Consider the following 17,739-nt stretch of genomic DNA (forward strand, 5'->3'; position numbering starts at 1 on the left):
CCGCACCATCCCTGACCAGACCTCCCTCGAGTAGCCTGGGGTGCTCAGTGGCAGCCACTCGACACCCATGAGATGAGGAAGCTAGGGTGAAGCTCAAAGGGCTGGGGGGGGGGGGGCAGCAACAGAGCCACTCCCAGCAACCAGGCTCCCCAAACGCTCCCTTGGGCCTGCGGACAGTGGGAAAGGGCTGGTCTGGGGCCAGCAGCCTCAACAGTAGCCCTGTCCTCACAGCTGGAGAAGCTGGGACAATGCCTCCTCCACAATGGGGCCACCAGCATAGTTCCCCTCCCTGGCATCGTGGAAAACCCTGCCCTGGGGCCTGAAGGCAGCCTCTCTTGACCACCCCTGGGGAGCCCCCGACCTGCCCACTACCCTGCCATCCCTAGAGATGCCAGCCGCCACGGCCCGGGCAGGGCTTCTTGCTTGTAGGTTCATGAAGACCCGAAGTGCTAGCTGGGGCTACCTGTCACTGTGACCGGCTCTCGCCTGGGCTGCCAGGAGTGCACCCATCCTCAGCGGACTGCTGGGATGGCCCATGCAGAGCCAGGGGCCTGCACACACCTCTCCTGCCCTGTTCTGCCCTTGGGGACCCCAGGATCCAGCTCAACACCCACAGTCCACACAGGGTGATGCTCTCTGCCATTTAATGGGTGCCATTTGTGTGCCCAGCACCCAAGCTGTGAAGCTGGAACTGCCAGGGCTGACCTCACAAAGCTGTCACCTGTGATCCTGGCCCCAACATACCCTAAACCTAGGCCTGGAATCCAGTCAGGCCTGAGGCCACACAAGTAGCTAGAGACACCACACCAGAAGGGACTGGATGCCCATAAAACAGGAAACAGCAAAATTACTTCCAAAGGAGAAGGCACAGCAAAAAAAAAAAAAAAAGTTATTCACAAAACCTTAAGAGAAAAACCTTCACAAAGGGAGAAATAGAACCACAGTGTCACATATGCTGAAAGTATTGAGTAAAAAATACACCACTTAAAAAAACACTTAGGCTGGGCACAGTGGCTCACGCCTGTAATCCTAGCACTCTGGGAGGCCAAGGCAGGAGGATCGCTCAAGGTCAGGAGTTCGAGACCAGCCTGAGCAAGAGCGAGACCCCATCTCTACTAAAAATAGAAAGAAATTATATGGACAGCTAAAAATATAGAAAAAATTAGCCAGGCATGGTGGCGCATGCCTGTAGTCCCAGCTACTCAGGAGGCTGAGGCAGGAGGATCACTTGAGCCCAGGAGTTTGAGGTTGCTGTGAGCCAGGCTGATGCCATGGCACTCTAGCCCAGGCAAGAAAAAAAACAAAAACAAACAAAAAAACCCCCCAAAACCCCACACCACTTAAAATAATTTTCAGAGTAAAAACTTCAGGATGCTTTCACATAATGGGCTATGGGGTCTCCCTGCTTGGCCTGTGGTGGTTTGGGGGCCCCTGTGGCAGAGGGGCGGGCACACCACTGTGCCCACCCACGTTAACAGGATGCACACCATGTACCAGGGGCTTGCTCCCTCCGCGTCGAGCCATTGTACTCATGGACTTGTGGCAAGCAGCCACCAGGGTTTGCTGCCCCCATCAGCTCTGGCCAGTGACACCCATGGGGGCAGCTGGGGACAAGGACACCCCTCTTCTGGGGCCATGGAACATGGTATAACAGCACAGCCAGCCTACAGGAAACTGGAGATGCACAGGCAAGGCACTGACCAAGGCTTTTTTCTCTACTATGATGTCCCAATCTCCCTGACTCCCTTAATTCAAACTGATGGCAGCTCTCCTGGAACCTTGCCTCCCACCCCTATGTGGCTAGCTGTGGGGCAGGTGGCTCCTCCCCTTGGGCCTGGTCACAATGACAAGGCAGTGTACTCCTTGATGTATAGTCCCATGACCTTGGTGGGCCGTTTATGCACCTTCTCCCTGGACATGCCAGGGCAGAGGAGCGGGCCTGTGAGGTGCCGGTGTGCTGGGATGGGCCCCAGCATGAGCCCAGTGTGGCCACCACCTGGCTCTCCATGATGGCCTCCAGCACTGCCACACCCTTGGCCAGCTGAGGGTGCTGCTGTCCCTGAGCTAGGCAGACGCTTGCCCTGGGTGCAGGGCAAGTCCTCAGGCAGCCTGGGCAAGAAGGGAGATGAGGGGCCAAGAGTGGCACAACTGGACCCTCCTCCATGGCAGTCCAGGGCCAAAGGGCAGCTTGGCAGCCTCAAAGATCAGGAAAGACTCAGTGTTAGCACCAGGACGCCAGCAGCCAGGTGAGCAGTGACTCACAGCTGTCCCCCTACAAGGGCTCACAGTGGTAGTTGAAGACAACATTCAGGGTCAGGTTAGCAGCACCAGCTCCTTGGAGTTCAGGGACAGGGCCTGGCCACCTGGCCATAGGCCTGCAGGATCCAGATGACCGTGAGCTGGCTGGGGTTCTGCCAGGAGCTCAGTGTACATGTAGTACATGCAGAACTGGAACCCCCACACCCCACTGGCCCGCCTAGGTGGCTGCCAATGCTCTCAGCCAAGGCCTTGGCTGCTCCAAGGCAGGAACTGCAGAGCCCAGAGAGACGCTGCGGAAAAGGACACAGAAGTGGCACTGGGCACGGGGAAATGCCCGCACCCTCACACAGCACCTCTTGGGAGTGGGGCCCCTCAGACCCCTGGGTGGCAAAGATCTAGGGGGCACAGTGTCTTCATGGCTAGTCAGAGCCCAGTGCTGGACATCACAGGGGTCCCCAAGTGCAGCGCCTTCAGGAACCCTGACATAGGACATCTCGCTGCAACCTAGGCCCCCCCCTCGGCAACAACTTTCTCTTATGACCCCCCCCCCCGCCCCGGCATAGGGTGATTATGAAGGTTAACACATTAACTGCCATGTGAATTGTAACTCACACTGGTTTTGAGCCCAGGGTCTCGTGAAACACCTGAGTTACATGTGTACCTTGGGAGCCACTTGGTACGCAGGCAACTCACGCTGCCACGCTGCAGCATACACGTGATGGGTGGCACCCGGGCAAAACCCTGCAGCTGGTTTGTGAAAAATCTTACTTGCTGATGTTCTTATAGTTACTTAGCATTGACAATTCTAAAAATGTAAATTAAATGAAGTCAGTAAACTTTGTTTTTCTATGTATGTTCACCTTTAAATTACACTTAAGCCTGACAAGTCAAGAACACTTTGCCCTTATGAACTATTTTTTCAAGTTTTCACATTACTTCTTGTATTACTAATTTTCAAGTTCTTATACTACTTTTTTATTGACGTGTGTTTTAGGAAAAAGCATTCCACACAAAAGTACGCACTGCACTTGCTGCATTTCCATGCTGTCTGTTTGCATCTCTTCATGGCATATTCCCACCCTTTCTCGGCTTGTGTTCTCTCATAGCACACAGTACATCTCCTTCTGGCGGCGCCCATGTTCCTGAGGGAACAAGTCACAGATGGCATCGGGAGGGACAGCACTGCGGGAGGTGTTGCATCTGTCTGGAGCAGTTTGAGGCAAACTTGTTCTTTGAACTTTGCGATTGAAATCTTCTTTTTGCTCACGGCTCTGTAGAGAATGATCGAGTTCGCCAAAGCTGATCCTGTGATGAGCTCTATGGCTAATTTTTGAAACCACTTTATGCCACGTCTCAAAGAACATGAATACGCCCTCAGCTGATCTGAGAGGTCAATGAAGGCCTTTGAATTATTATAATCCACAATCATATGTGGTTTCTCTACAACACCTTTTCTCGTTTCAACTGCTTTAGTGTCTTCACCATGCATAGTACTCAGCATGAGCACATCCCTCTTATCCTTCCATTTGAGGATGACGACTCCCGTGTCACTTTCTCGAGCTATTACTTTGTTCTTGTTCAGTTTTGCCTTCACTACATCTGGCAGGTTTAGTTTCTGGTTACTTCTCAGCATGCCCACCAGATACGTAGAGCGCTCAAGGAGTCGATGAGCTAGGCAGACGCTGGTGTAATAGCTGTCAGTGTATAAGACACGTCCACTATCTAGTAAACCTTCTAATAGCTTCATGACAACCGAGGACGAAACAGGAGTGCCAGATCTTGCTTCCTTCCCACAACAAACCTTCACGTTCCAGGTGTAACCGTCTTTTAGGCAAAGTTTGAAAAGTTTTATTCCAAATTTATGGCACTTGTTTATATACTGTACAAAACTCAAACGTCCATGAAATGGCACTGTTGTTTCGTCAATACATATTTCCTTACCTGGAACTACAGCAGCCTGAAACCTTTCAATAAGACGATCAAGAAGTGGCTGGATCTTGAAGAGATGGTCACCAGGAGGACATTCTTCATTGTTAGAGAAATGCCACATTCTCAGAAGCATTTCGAAGCGGTTACGTGACATAAACTTTTCCAATGAATTGTCATACAAAATGTTTTTTGACCAATAGTCTGAAAGTCTTGGCTTCTTGCTAAGGCCCATCCAAAACAATACTCCCAAAAATCGCTCCATTTCTTGAGAAGTAATATCGTACCATTTTTTTAATGGGGAGTGGGGTTTGATATTATCCCTTTGTAAAGTCTGACTTGCATAGATATTAGTTTCCTTTACCATGTAATCAATAATATCATCTGTTATGAAGAATTTGAAAAAATCATAAGGTGTTTTATCACGGAGATTTACTGCAATTTCAGTTGGAACACCAGGGTTACTTTCAATGAAGTCAAAAATCTTCATGTTTCTTCCTGACACTGGACCCCAGGTCAGAGAACTTACACTAGTCACTACAGGTTCTTGAGAAACATCTGATGAAGAATCACTCTCACTGAAATTGGCTACAACAGCTTTGACTGTTTCAGTAATCGATTCTGAACCACCTTTCCCACTGGAAAGATCTGCATGTAATGTTCTTCTAGTTTTTCTCGGTGGACTGCAACTGCTATCAGAAGTGTCCCCGCGATCTCCACCAGGACGGCACTCCTCTGAACCGTCACTAAATAAATCAACATCTTCATCACTCATGTCTGAAACTTTGTTCACCATTTCCTCCAACAATTCTTTACGCTCATTTTCCCTAGACATTTTCTCTTGAGAACAAAAAAATGCAAAATAAACTTACGTCAGGATCACAGCTCTGGTCACAGAAGCTACACCTGTTCCAGCTGGCCTGCCCAAGCACGCCACACGTGCTAGACTATATTCTCCAACTACCATAACTTCCGATTGCGCATGTCCCCCTGAACTTTTGCCTGGCGGCTCTTTGAACAAAATCAATAGGATAGTATGTGGCAATGTGACATCGTTGCACATACTTAGGGGATATGATTCAGAGGTCGTCATCCAGGACCACTCAAGGTCCACTCCAGACACAAATGAGTACCTGTGGAATGACAAAACACCCAATTCTCAGAAATAAACTCAGGAAGTACGCCGTGAATCACACACAACTCATGTGGTGTGCAGCGTAAAAATCGATTCTAGCACCACGTGAGCTGCATATGACTCACACACAGAAAACAAAAAGCAAATAACAAATTTTTCATTAAATTAGTAAAGATCATTTTGTTGGCCGGGCGTGGTGGCTCACGCCTGTAATCCTAGCACTCTGGGAGACTGAGGCAGGTGGATCATTTGAGCTCAGGAGTTTGAGACCAGCCTGAGCAAGAGCAAGACCCCATCTCTACTAAAAATAGAAAGAAATTAAATGGACAACTAAAAAAATATATAATTAGCCGGGCATGGTGGTGCATGACTGTAATCCCAGCTTCTTGGGAGGCTGAGGCAGTAGGATCGCTTGAACTCAGGAGTTTGAGGTTGCTGTGAGCTAGGCTGACACCATGGTACTCTAGCCCCGGTGACAGAGTGAGACACTGTGTCAAAAATAAATAAATAAATAAATAAATAAATAAAATCATTTTTGTTTTTCAAAGTTTTTATTCTATTTTCATAATAAAACACCATGGCGTCATGGACAAAATTGTTTTTTCCTACTGTGGCAGTCAGCATGTTAAACAATTCTAGGGCTTAGAACAGCGCCTGGCTCAGAGCACACGCTGAGCATTAACCTGTGTGAACATTACTATTGCCACCAGTAAGAGGCAGCCTCTTTTTCTTACCAAGAGGGATGGCCGGGCTGGGCATCCAATGTCTGGAGAAGCCACCTGTAGGCAGGAGGGAACAAGACATGGGGGATGAAGGGAGGAGGTCAGTGGGGTGCAGGGCAGCCATGGCACCTCCATTGCCCCCTCCCCAGAGCTGGGGCCTCTCAGATCCCCGAGTGTCAAAGTCCCGGGGGGCACTGTGTCCTCAGGGGGGGATCAGAGCCCAGTGCTGGACATCATGGAGGCCCCAGTGCTACTTGCTGTCCAAAGGGAGACAAGGCAGAAGAGAGCTCAGAGATCCTGGCAAAAAAAAACAACCCATATACCTGGGCCCTGCGGGTGCTGAGGCAAATCCCCAGGGCTTGCTTTCTAATGCCATCTCCCTAAGATCACTCCCTAAGATCACTGTCCAGCTGGGTGTTGCTACTTGCCTGGCAGAGGGGAACATCTGCAGAGTTCAGTGAGAGGACAGGGTCCGACCCAGCCCCGCTCAGACATTCCACCCTAATGAGCATGCCCCTTGACTGCTTCTTGCCCACACTTCAGCTGGGCCTCCCCTGACCCGGCTCTTCCAAGCTGCCCGGCCCTGTAACTCTGGGAAGAGAATTCACCAGAACCTGTCACACAGGTAAAGGTTAGCTGCCACTCCCTGGGACCCTGGTACGATTTGTTGAGTTCATTCTTCCCGAGTACTTCAACACAGCAAATGCTCGCTGAGTGTCAGATGCTATTTAGCAACCACAAACATGGAAATCCAAATTCTGTGTAGGAACATGCTGTCCAAAGAGGCAGCCGCTCCTCAAATTTTAAACTAATCAAGTAAAATTAAAACCCCAGTTACCACACACACTGGCTACATTCCAGGTGCTTAAGACCCTCCTGTGGTCAGTGGCTGCCAGACTGGACAATGGCAGTTCTATGGCTTAGAACCCTTACATGCTACACGTCTCTTACATCTTCCCTATCCCAAGCCAGTGCTTTTCTCCTCATCTCTCTCCCAAGTCCCTACTCCACGTCCCCAGGAATCCCCTCTAAGCCCACCACACCTAACGATCAGCTCCATTTAGTGCTCTGCAGAGGATATAACAGATTAGGAGCTCAGGCCCCACAGAAAGATATTCAGAAGATCTGAAATCCAAGGCAAGCCTTCAAAGAAATCTCCATGAACCCAGAGTACTTTCACTTTTATTTCACTGCAGACAATGTACTCACCACTCCTGACACCTAAGGAACAAATGTAAATCCTCCTAAGGCTCAGAGCACTTGTTTCTTTTTGGTAACTAACACATATACTGATTTAGCTTTTTGAAACATTTGTGAAACACCCCCCAGATAAATCCTGTCACTTCAAAAATGGCCATTATGTAAATTAAGCACTCAATTGTATGAGTTTACATATACATAATTATCTGGAGACTAAGCTTTGTTTCAAAGTACACTGTATTTAACCTACAAAACCCTTCATGTGACAGGAGATAATGTAGAGAACCCTTCTGCTTCTTTTTCACTGCTGTTTTGACAATTAGGTTTCTGATCAGTCCTTTTCCCTGAAACCCAAATACTTTTTCTCTAGACACAGCAACCGGGGCTCAGGATAGCCTGATGAACATCTCCAGGCCCATGAACAGCAGAGCTGGGATTTGGACCCAGGCTGCCTGCCTGGTTCTCCACAGCTATGTTTACTGTATGTGAATCCTGAGTACAACTGTTGGCACATAAACTAGGTTCCAGAGATTTATGTCTTGGAAGTCATCTAGATGGTGAGATGTGTTAGGCCTGGGTGGGTCAGGGAGCAGGAGCAAGGGTTCTTACCAGGATGGGGGTGGTGGAAGGTGGCCCCTCAGCTTGAAGATACACCTGTAACACAGAAGAACTTCGTTAGGGGGAGAGGAAACAATCTGCAGGTCCAGAACATCAAAACCGGGGCCCCTCAGATCCCCAGGTGTCAAAGGTCCTGGGGGGCACTGTGTCCTCAGGAGTGATCGGAGCCCAGTGCTGGTCATCATGGGAGCCCCAGCCTCTCCACAACTAGGTCCCAAGGCCACTTATGCTCAGTGACAGAAGCCAAGCTTATAGAGCTTAGAACCTAGGAAACACAAAACCCATCAGGAAGGTAACAATGACCAGTTCTGCTTATGGAGACACTGGGATGTCCCCACCTCCCCAATGTCACAGCTCCACAGGAGACTGTCCTCATGGGATAGACCTCTAAACCCAGTATATGAAGAGGGCCCTAATTTCCACTCTTCCCTTGCCCAGTTTTGCAGATTTTTTTCAGCACTAGCTATATCTGCTAGCAATTTCCTGGAAGAACCCACTGAGAAGAACAAGAAGGAAGGGGGCTATTCCAGAATAAAAACAAAGACAGGATGACCAGAGACCCTTGACTAAACCAAGTTTGAACAAATCAGCTGTAAAACACATTTTGGAGATGACTTAGAAACAACAAATGCACAACAGATGGTAAATGGCAGTATTAAGAATTCAGTCTTGGCCAGGCACAGTGTCTCATGCCTGTAATCCTAGCACCCTGGGAGGCTGAGGCAGGAAGATCACTTGAGGTCAGGAGTTTGAGACCAGCCTGAGCAAGAGTGAGACCCCATCTCTACTAAAAATAGAAAAATTAGCCAGGCATCGGGGTGCATGCCTGTAGTCCCAGCTACTCAGGAGGCTGAGGGAGGAGGATCGCTTGAGCCCAGGAATTTGAGGTTGCTGGGAGTTAGGCTGATGCCACAGTAGGTACTCTAGCCTGGGTGACAAAGTGAGACTCTGTTTCACGAAGAAAAAAAAAAAAAAAAAAAGACATCAGTCTTCCAGGAGGCCAAGGTGAGTGGATGGCTTGAAGTCAGGAGTCCAAGACCAACCTGAGCAAGAGTGAGACCCTATCATTACAAAAAATAGAGAATTTTTAAAACAATTAAACCAACCTTTCCTTCCAACAAATTCTTCATCACAACTGCCTTTGCTTTCTACACACACAGCTTCTAAATCACTGAAAATGCTTTGGCCCTCTCCCTGCAGCTAATAGGAATGTTACATTTATTTTTATCAACAACCTTTCCATTTCAATAATTAATCCACTATGCTGCTTAGTAATAACTGCTACTTTCATTGGAGCACCACCTTTCACATGTTCTATTATTCTCACTTTATTCTTTATACCAGTAATTGTTCTGATAGCAGAGCAACTAAAACCTAGTGCTTTCCCAGTGAATTATGGTGTCTGGCCTTTCTCCAAATGCTTAGTTACGTCCAACTTCATTTCCATCGTAACCTTTCTCTTCGCTGCAGGCTCACCTAGACTTGCAGTGGACTTTTGCTTTGGAGGCATGGTCATAAGAGTAAACATAGACTGATAAAATCGAATTGAAAACAAAATCTTAGTTTCCCCCATTATTAATTTAATCATTTAATTGTAAGTGTTGAGGAGCCTTGCAAGCCTGTTCGTAAGTGCAGAACGTCCTCAGTGGAGTCTTCTGTAATCTGGGGACAGCCTGTAGTTAGGATAAAGTCCAGGTGGTTGTCTAAAGGAGGAAATTCAACAGCGGGGGATCTTTGCTGCGTCTGTGCCGTGAAAGAAACTCAGCCACCTGCCTCCAGGCTGGGCCTCCAGGGCAGGGGCGTGGCATCGCTCAGCAGTCAGGAAATCGATGTTCAAGACGACCTTAAGGACTTAAGCCCAAACCTAACATTAGCAAAATCCTTTGGTAGTTAAAGTGAACTGTGAGAATGATTCCTGCATGCGAACAAAGGCCTCCTTTGCTTTCTCCTAAGTCCACTCCTACCTGGTAATTCACTTATAAACCTCACTCCCACTTCTTTGGTAATTTGACAGTCTGTCTCTACCCCTACAGAAACCAAACATCCCCTCCTCCTCTTCCATCCCCCATGGTCCTTGTTCTCGGTGGCACAAAAATGCCAGCCGCCCAGAACTGAGGAAACCAGAGCGACTTCCTACGGAAAGCACCTGTAGCTGGCACCGGGGAGAGAACCTCAGAGAAAACGTCACCCTCCCACACACGCCCGCGCCAAGAGATCAAGATGGCGGAGACCACCGACGCGGGCAGCAGAAATGGCGCAGCCCGGCCCGCGGTTCAGACTGAAGGCCCGCCCCAAACCCCGCTCGCCCCAGCGGCAGGAATCGCCACCCACCGAGTACCCCAAAAATGCCACCACCATCCCCGCAGGAACCCCCTAGGCTCGCCCGGAAGCGCGCTCGCCGGGTGCTGGCACAGGCCCGGTCCACGAGACCGCGCGCCTGCTCGCCTCGCCCCGGAACCCTCGCGGCACGCGTGTCCCTCATCCCAACGCCCCGCCACAGACACACAAAAAAAGCCACAAAGAGCCGCGTGACCGAGTCCTTACCCTCTCCAAAGCGTGCGCGGGTTGCGGCGCGCTCCACTTTATAGAGCGCGCCGCTCACAAGGCCCTCCCGCGGCGTCAGGCCGGGCTGCTCCCGAGGCGTCCAGGACGCGCGCCTGTTTGAGAAACCCAGCTTTGATGCTTGCGGAAGGGCATGATGCTTGTTTCCGCTAGAATCTTCCAGAATAAGCGAAAACACATTGTCTCCGGAGGCGGACAAAATGAGCAAGGATACACTGGGGAAAAAATGTCAGGTCACCCGCGTCAGGCAATTCTGAGGACAGCATCAAAGATGGGCTGCGCCGAGGAAAGCCCTCGAGAGCGGGCGGGGCTGGAGAGGGAAACGACTGGAATTGCCTGCGCGACAGTGGCGCGAACTGTGGCTGCAGAGGCGGGGTCGACGCTGAAAGGGTGAGTCCCAGCCCCAGAGCGGGAGGCGGGGCCGGTGCGGAGATTGACAGGGAGCCATTCTGGGAAAGCGCCCGCGTGGCGCCTAGCTGGCCTGGTGAGAGGCCGGCCTGCAGCAGTGACGCAAGGTCCGGAAGGCGGGACCCTGGGGTCTGAGGGTGCAGGGGGCTGGGGGCTGGACTCTGCGTCAGATGGCGGAGAAGCTAGGGTCAGGATTCCTGTGTTTGGGAGAAGGGGTTGGGCGCCGGGACACTTGGGGCTGAGGGAGGTCGGAGTTTGGGGCTCACCCCCAGTTTTGATGGTCTAAGGCCTGGGGACCCGGATTCTTGATAGGGTTGGAGATCTGAGCAGTACATTTCAACTGAGATGAGTGTACAAAAATTTTTTGAAGATAAAAATATGAAGCTTCTCTACTCCAATGCCGCCTCACCAGAGATTGCCATTATCAACAATTTGGCATGGGCTTTTTACTTCATATCCACACACACCCCCCTTACGGGGAAAGATGCTTTTTTCACTCTTATTTGTCCTGTAAGTAGGCTCCCCACGACAGTACATACAGAATTATCTCATTCACTAAACACTGACAAAGGCAAAGGTTCCTTTGTGTGAATAAAACACACTTTGTTTAGTGGTTCCCCTTGGTCAATTGGGTTTTCTTCCTTCTATGGAGGATACTCCTTCCATTAAACTTGTGGTCTGAAGGAAAAAGGAGAGACCTAACTTCCTCCCTTAAGGAAATAAGAGCCATTTCTGTCACCGTCTGCTGTCTCACTACAGCATAAAAGCAAAATTCTCACTGTGGCCTGCTGAGGTCCCTAGAGATCTGGCCTCTGTTCTCTCTTGGCACTGTCTGCCAGAGACCATTGGCCCAGTGTTTTTGCTGACCTTGTGCCTTGAGTCCCTTACCTCTGAGTCCCTTCCCTTTCCTTTCCCTGTACCCTGGACGGCCCAAGGGTGGCCCTAGACAGGGATGGTAGTTCCACAGAATACTTCCAAGGTACCGAGCTAAATTAAAGAATATTTTGGGCAGAAAATACAGATTTAATAGTACAGATTATTAATCTGGATTGAGAGGAGTCAGAGGGACTGAAAAAGGACAAAAATCTTGGTGGAGGTGGGGGCTAGAGAGCAGGGTTGTCAGGTGCTTGACACCGTGAGAGCAGGCCAGCAGTGGGGTCATTTCCAATGTCCTAGGTCCAGATGGCCTCTATTGCTATGATGGACCAGAAATTCACGTAATTCAGATAGGAGAAGAAACCTGGGGAGAGGAAGAGGACAAGGGATGAGACAGAGTTCATCAGCCCAACCCCGATCCCAGTCCTGTCTCCGAGCCCAACTGCATGCCCTATACTGTGTCCAACCCCATTCCCAAACCCCACCTCATCCCCAAACCTATTTTTAAACCCATCCCTAATTCCATCCCTTCCCCTCACCTACTCACAAACCCATCCCTAAACCCAAACTCAACTCCAACTCATTTCTAAACTCTAACCCAACCCCATCCACACATCCAGCCCCATGTGCATCCCCAACCCTGTCTCTCCCACCTCAGTCCCATCCTCCTTAGCCCTATCCCCAACCCCATCCCCATCCCAAACAATACCTATCTGCATCCCTGAACCCATACCCAAACTCAACCCCATCCCAGCCCAGACCAGTCATCAGGAAGAGGAAGACACCAGTCCATGCCAGGTAGAAGCTGAGCCCCAGCTGGTAGCCCATGCCTTCCTGCAGGTACTGGTGGGCCTGCAGCAGGTAGAACAGGATACCCAATATGATGCTGGTCCCTGCATGAATACAGGTGTTAGGAGGCCAAGAATCAGGCATGTGAGGACTCTTGCTCATAGTTGTGCTGCTGCCCAGCTCTTGCTCATTTTCCCCCATTTTATTTAACCTCCCAGACCCTGTACCTCTGCTCACAAGCAGGAAGGTGGGCTCCTGACAATGTCATGCTAGAGGACATTGGAAGTGCAAGCCATGTTCTTTAACCAGACAGTAATACTAAAACCACAGGCTTTGAGTCCAGCAGAACAGGGTTCTTTCCTGACTCTGCCTGTCACCTTAGGGCAGCCACTCCATCTCACTGAGCCTCAGTTCCCTCACGTAGAATGGGCATAATTATAGGACCCATCTCCTACGGCTATCAGGAGGAGTTATTGACTATGTGCCAAGTACATTTCCTTGCACATAGTAAGCCCTCAAGGATTGGGATGATCATTATCATTATATTGGTCTTTAATTTTAGGCTTCTGAAGCAATGGACAAAGAACTTGGTCCGTAAGGATATTTGAAATGACATGAATTAAAGATAATTTGTGAATGAGAAAAGACTTGTTTTTTTTCCCCCCCAGATAGTCAAGTACTGGGAAATTTTGCCTTCTGCTATTGAAAAATAATGTAGATGTTTTATGCTTAATTAAAAGGGGGGAAATGGACAGAAATGATTTTCTTATAGAAAAATGTTCTGTTGTAGATGGTTTAAAACCAATGTGTTTCCTACACTTGGTACTTTATATTTAAACAATTAGGAAGAGCTATTAGATAAACTGGATAAGTGCTAGTTACTAACAAGGAAACAGGAAGCTGAATCCTATATTCTTGCCCTTACTATCACTTTCCAAGAATGTTTTCCTGATGCAAGTAAAAGTTGTGATCAATTACTATGAGGGACAGGAACACAATATCCCTCATTTCCAGATTAAAAATCCCCATTTAAAGTATGATTGGGCATGCAAATGGAGAATTAAACTATTCCAATTGGAATATCAATTTTGAGTTATTTGGGTGGGAGTGGGAGGTTATCATGGTGAGGACTTGTGCAAAATTAAATAGCTACCATCAAGTACTGACATTTTCTAATTCAGTCCTCACTACATCTCTACATGGTAGGAAAATTTGTCCCCATCTTACAGATGAGAAAACTGTGTCTTGGGAAGAGGAAGTAGCTGGAACAAAATCACAGAGCTGGTGATGGGACAGGATTTTGAATGGAGTTGGGAATCAGGTAGAGGTTGAAGTTGAGGAGGATGTTGGGATGGGGATGGGGATTGGTTGTGGTTGGGGGTGGGGACGGATTGGATACAGGTAAAAGGATGGAGTTGGGAATGGGTTGGGTTGAGTTTGAGAGTCAGGTACACAGGTTATAGGGTTGGGGTTGGGGATTGAGAAGAAGATGGGGTTGGAAGATAGAGGTTGGAGATAGAGGTTCAGTTGGAAGTTGAAGTTCACAGGTGATAGGGTTGGGTTGAATTTGAAGCAAGTGCTGAGAATAATTAGGTGTGGGGTTAAGTTGGGTACTGAAGTTTGTGAAGAGGTTGGGATGGTAATGGGGATGGGTTGGAAATCGGAAAGAAGATAAACTAGGGATGGGGTCAGGGTGGGAATGGACATTAGGGAAAGGGATGTGGATGAGTTTGACATTTGTTGGTGATGGAGATGGAGTTGGGCTGGAGATTGATATTTTTTATTGGGATGGGTTAGAGATTTGGAAGGAAATAGGATTAGGATGGGGGGTGAAGGTGAGGATGGGGAGGGGATTGGAGTGTAGCGGGGATGGGGTTGGGTTTCATGATTGGCACTGGGTGAAGTTCCCAAGGAAAGGATCTTAGTGCTGTGCCTGTCAGGATACTGGTGATGAAGATGAAGAAATCCAGCTTGGGGTGGTTGGAGCTGGTAAAGAAGATGGTGCTCATTAGGGCTATGCAGAGGCAGAGGCTGGTGATGGTGGAGAAGATGAGAAAGGCCCAGGCCAGGTCCAGCAAGTCTGGGGAAGGAAGAGAATGAAGAACACCAAGATTGGCCCTCAGGCTCTGGGCATGGGGAAAAGGATCACCAGTTAGTCTGGGAGTATTCTCAAACCCCCTCCCTTGCAAATTATTTATTCTAATTTTAAGAAAATTTAAATTGGGTTCTAAAGAAGGAGTATTGAAGCTGATACCTCCGGCATTGAGGATCTATCTCTGGGTGGGTGAGAACAGGTTCTTGGGCAGTGAGAAGTGAGGTGGGAAACAGTAAGGACCATTCTCGAACTGTGAGGACCATCCTAGAGCTGTGAGGACTATCTCAGGGGAGTGAAGACCATCCCCAGGTAGTGAGGACTATCCTAGGGCTGTGAGAACCATCCTAGGGCTGTAAAGACTAACCTAGAGCTGAGGGGAACATCCCAGGCAATAGGACCATCCCAGGCAGTGGGGACCATCTCGGGCAGTGAGACCATCCTGGGGCCATGAAGACCATCCAGGCAGTGAGGATCTTCCTCAGGCTCTGAGAACTATCCTGGGGCAGTGAGGATCATCTGGGGGCAGTGAGGACCACACAGGGCCTGTGACGATCATTCCAGGGAAGGAAGAAACCATTCTGTGATAGGTGAAGGGGTCCCTGGGATAAAATAAAGAGATGAGTCCCAGGAGTGGTGAGGACAGGGCAGGGCTTACAAGCATCGTAGTCATACTCATGCCAGCAGGAGATGTCAGGGCACCGCACAAAGAAGATGGTATTGATGAGCATGGTCAGGGAGCCAGCAGGATCCCCAGGGGGCCTCAGTGGCACCTGGAAGTGGACCCAGGGCTGGACCAGAGTGATGAGAGCGATGATCACCACACCAGCCAGGCTCAACACCAGGCTCACCTGGCGGCTGATCTTCTTGGCCTCATGCAGCAGCCACCAGCATACAGACAGCATTGAATGGCGGCGACACTTCTGCACCCTGCAGCAGATCGCCCACCGCCAGTGTCAGCATTGAGTCCTGCCCCCCTGCCCAGCTACCTCAGGTCCAGCCTTAGACCATGTCTACCCCATGGCCACGCTCCATGCCCTTTACCTCCCAGGTCTTGCCTCTATGCTATGCCCCACCTGGGGCCGGCCTTTAGGTCTAGCTTCCAAGCCCTGCCACACCTCTAGTTTCTGAAAAACCAACCCTGCTTCAGGTCCCTGACTTTTGGCTGCTTCCCCTCCCTCAGAATTCTAGCCCAGAATGTGGCCTACCGCCTGGGCCCCTGCCTCTTACCTGCCAGAACTGGTCCCCGTAGAGCTGCCCGATGAAAAATTGTGGCTATTGTCTGGTGGAATTTGGTTGAGGTGGGAGCTGGGCACGTATTCTTGGAAACTCTCCTGGAAATCCCAGATAATCAATTTGAAGCTTTGGATACTGGTTTCAGGGCTATGGGTAATTGATGGGGGGACATCAGCACTGGCCCAGATTTGTGACATGGGAATTTGAATACTAAATTGGGAAGTCTTGGTTGTCAGCAGGTGGTTTTGGATATGGTCGTGGTAACTATGGGTGACTGATTTAACATTGGTCAAGGAGTGAGAACTTTGGATACTGTTGTGGTGAGTTTGGAAAATTGGTTGAGCATCTTGGGTACTGAAACAGTGACTGTAGGTAATGGGTGGTGTGTCTTGGATACTGACCCAGCAACTGTGGATAATTGGCAAGGGGTCTTGGATACTGACCCGGCGACTGCTGACAGCTTGTGGAGGGTCTTGGATACTGACCCAGCGACTGCTGACAGCTGGTGAAGAGTCTTGGATACTGACCCGGCGACTGCTGGTAGCTGATGGAGGGTCTTGGATACTGACCCGGCGACTGCTGGTAGCTGATGGAGTGTCTTGGATACTGACCCAGCGACTGTGGATAATTGGCAAGGTGTCTTGGATACTGTCTGAGTGACTTTTGACAGTTGGCAGAGGGTCTTGGATACTGACCTGGTGACTGCTGATAGCTGGTGGAGGGTTTTGGGTATTGACTTGGGGGTTGTAGGTAATTGGTGGAGGGTCTTGGGTCTTGGCTTGGGTGTTGTTGGTTGCTGCTGGCAGGAAACCTGACTGGGTGCTCTGTAGGTCAGCTTGATGCCTCTGAGCCATAGGAGATTCAGGGCAGGGCCAGTCCCCAGATGCATTCAACAGCCAGCCAACTGCCTCAGCCCCTCCTTCCAGACACTTCAGTGGCTGCCTGGAAGCCTGTTGGTTTCTCTCTAGAGTTCAGACTCTGTTCCCTGTCATTTGGATTTCTCTGCCCCTTCTTCTGTGTTTCTTGGCCTCTCCTGCCATCCACAGGCAGGGCTCAGGGATGGCCTTCAGTTGGGGTTGGGGGGAGGTTCCATGACAGTTGGAGGGGTTCCAGGAGGTTGGGACCTTGGCCATAGCCTCAGACTCCACCTTATGTGAGTGACATGGGGGCTGGGGCTGGGTTAGGATGGGGTGGGATGGGGTAAGGGAGGGGTCAGGTTGGAGGCAGCGGGTCAGAGAGGGGCAAGGCTAGGGTCAGGGCTAGGCAGGGCTGAGGCAGGGGTGAATCAGGCTTGGGTCAACAGCATCTCTAGGATGAATGTTAGGGTGGGAACTTGTAATGCAGGATGAGAAAGAATTCTCGACACAAAGATTAGAATTGTTTTAAAGAAAGAAACTTTATGTTACTTCTCAAGGAAGGGAAGGGCGCAGCACAAGAGAAAAAAGGAGAAGTGCCAGCCACAAGAATAGGGGATTTGGGGTTTTTATGGGGCCAAAGAGCATGAAAAAAAGTGATTGCTGCCAACTGATAGCAAAAACGGTTGTGAAGCAGCTGTGTCTATTTTTCCTTTCTCTCTCTCTCTCTGCCTCCTCTCTCCCTCTCTCTCTCTCCTTCCCTCTCCTCTGAGGCTGGCTTATCAGCCTCGTTGGTATATGGTCTGCTGATAGCTGGGGCTGGGGGAAGTTCGTACCCCCAGGTACGTCTGCTCAGGGCTCTTCAAGACTATTAAAACAAACTCTTAAAGAGAGTAAGTTAAGCCATACAGGTGGTTAATCTTAAAAGACAGCGAGTTAAGCCTGAGGTGGTTAATTAGACAAGGGGCTGTTGTGCTGTGATCTTTCCCTTCAAAGGGGCAAATTATGTGCTGTGAGTTTACTCCTCTTTTTTATTTCTGTTACTTTATTTTTTTCTGTTAG

General features: G+C 49.6%; 3 non-coding genes across 3 annotated transcripts; all 3 read right to left on the reverse strand.

The window, feature by feature from the left end:
- Positions 1 to 2,624: 2,624 nt before the first annotated feature.
- Positions 2,625 to 2,714, reverse strand: LOC138375197 (small nucleolar RNA SNORD88). Its single transcript, XR_011231451.1, has one exon. It is a non-coding gene; the product is annotated as a small nucleolar RNA SNORD88 (small nucleolar RNA).
- A 3,482-nt stretch (positions 2,715 to 6,196) lies between these two features.
- On the reverse strand, positions 6,197 to 6,287 carry LOC138375196 (small nucleolar RNA SNORD88). The gene has a single exon (XR_011231450.1). It is a non-coding gene; the product is annotated as a small nucleolar RNA SNORD88 (small nucleolar RNA).
- A 1,675-nt stretch (positions 6,288 to 7,962) lies between these two features.
- On the reverse strand, positions 7,963 to 8,053 carry LOC138375195 (small nucleolar RNA SNORD88). Its single transcript, XR_011231449.1, has one exon. It is a non-coding gene; the product is annotated as a small nucleolar RNA SNORD88 (small nucleolar RNA).
- Between the last annotated feature and the right edge of the window lie 9,686 nt (positions 8,054 to 17,739).

This window comes from Eulemur rufifrons, chromosome 24 (genome assembly GCF_041146395.1).
Source record: "Eulemur rufifrons isolate Redbay chromosome 24, OSU_ERuf_1, whole genome shotgun sequence".
Classification (NCBI taxonomy): Eukaryota; Metazoa; Chordata; class Mammalia; order Primates; family Lemuridae; genus Eulemur; species Eulemur rufifrons.